This window comes from Fukomys damarensis, unplaced genomic scaffold, assembly GCF_012274545.1.
Source record: "Fukomys damarensis isolate Sample0158 unplaced genomic scaffold, DMR_v1.0_HiC HiC_scaffold_17, whole genome shotgun sequence".
In the NCBI taxonomy this organism is placed as follows: Eukaryota; Metazoa; Chordata; class Mammalia; order Rodentia; family Bathyergidae; genus Fukomys; species Fukomys damarensis.
The window spans coordinates 18,241,608-18,243,756 of record NW_022900929.1 but is presented as its reverse complement, the minus strand read 5'-3'; positions in this window follow the sequence as shown (position 1 = coordinate 18,243,756).

The window sequence follows — 2,149 nt, the reverse complement described above, 5'->3', positions numbered from 1 at the left end:
TACCGGGGATTGAACTCAGGTCCTTGTGCTTGCAAGGCAGGCCACCGAACCACTGAGCTAAATCCCTGGCCCTCAACTGTATATTTTTATATACATCTTTTAAAGAAAAATGTGAAACATAGAAAAGTATGAAACTAATTAATATAAACTATTCCATCTCCTAGAATAAACAAATGCTGACATTTTATCATATCTCTCTCACACTATTTTTAAAAAACAAAATCTTGCTGGGGATTTAGTGCAGTGGTACCATGCCTGTCTCACAAGCGCAAGGTCCTGAGTTCAAGGTCCCCAGCACTGGAAAAAACAAAACCTTTTTAAATGAAAAAACTCAATTCTGATAAAAATGAAATTTTCTTTGGTGTGCATACTCCAGTATCAACCTCCTCCCATTTTTCCTAGAAGCTATTACTATAATTTTCTGATTTTTTATTTTTGGACACAAGGTCTTGCTCTGTAGCCCAGGCTGGCCTTGGGCTATCCTCCTGCCTCAGCCTCCAGAGTGCTGGGATTACCACCACGCCTGGCTCAGATTTTTTGATTTTGTACACACCTAAATAAGGTATCCATAAAAATGTAACGTTCTGTGGTGTTAGATGTAATCTCCTCACTGGTTTATATTGCCATGTTCCATGGATACAGAAAAAAGTGGTGGCTGCTGGGAGATGAGGGTAGGGGGACCTCTACTCTAAATGAGAAGAGACCTCTAAATGTGTTGTAACTAGATAGAGGTCATGGCAGTGTAACAACATGAATATGCTGTCGCTGGGTTGTATACTTTTAAAATGATTAATTTTAAATGTGTATAATCCCAGCATTTGGGGAGGTTAAGGTTGGAAGATTGCAAGTTTGAATCCATCCTGGGCAATTTAGTGAGAACCTGTCTCAAAAATAATATATTTTTGAGCCAGGCATGGTGGCGCATGCCTGTAATTCCAGTACTCGGGAGGCTGAGGCAGGAGGATCACTGAGTTTGAGACTAGCCTGAGCTACATAGTGAGTTCCAGGTCAGTCTCAACTACATGGTGAGACTCTGTCTCAAAACACCAAACCAAAGAAAAAAAAAATTTTTTTTTTAAATGGCTGGGGATGTGGTTCAGTGTGAAGGTCCAGTCTCCAAAACCACAAAAATCCCCATTCAATTGGTTAATTTCTGTCACGTGAATTTCATCTCAGTTTTAAACAATTTAAAAAGTGGGGCCCTATTGAGAGTTAGAAAGAGGAAGGTGACAAGATCAGGCTTAACTTTGGAAAGGATGCTCGCCTCCCGAGGTACTTCTGTACTCAAGGACTGTTTGTCAGGGAAGGGGAAGAGTTCGGGCAGTAGACTTAGACTGTTTACATAGGAGGTGATGGCGGGTGTCAGATCGCGCCCTTGCTTAAACCCAGAGAACAAAGCCGAATGCCCCGAATTCAGTCCCTCTCACCTGGCAGGGCTCTTCTCCATCTTCAAGCCCTTTTCCAGTACAGTTCACCCTGGGGAGCCTTGCTGCGATACCCTCTGTCGATATCCACTTACTCCTCGAAGAAGTTTGGTTTCAGTGTCATTTCGACCTGGAGGCCTCCTGGAATGGATCCATCTCTCATCACACCCCTCTTTCTTCGCATCCACCAGACCACAGGCTCTTGGGGGGAGGCATGTGCCTCGGACACTGCCTTTTTCTTTGCCTTAAACATCCAGGACACCCATACGGAATTGTGAATAGAAGAAATCCATACTCCAGGGCTCAGCATTCTTATTCGTCCTCGTTCCAACACCACCTCTTGTGAGTTCTTTTTAGTCTTTAAACATACTTGATTATTCTTTGTCCTTAAAACATTTCTCTTTTTTTTTTTTTATTGAGTTTATTGGTACATTTAGGGATACAGTACAGTTACATTCATTGTTGGGATCTTGTACCTTTACATGGCAAGTCTTGATTCTCATTTTTTCCCCTTACCTCTGCCCTCCCTTCACCCCCTCCTCCCCTCCCCATCTACAAACACTTTATTTTCATCTTTTCATTCTCTCACATTTTTTTCTTTTCCCTTTTTGTTCTTCCCCTACGTATCACACCTTCCCTACACCTTTAGCTCCTTTCCTCCCATTTCTAAATGTCAGTAATCTTATTAGAATCTTATGCATTGTTGCAGAATATTCACACCAGGG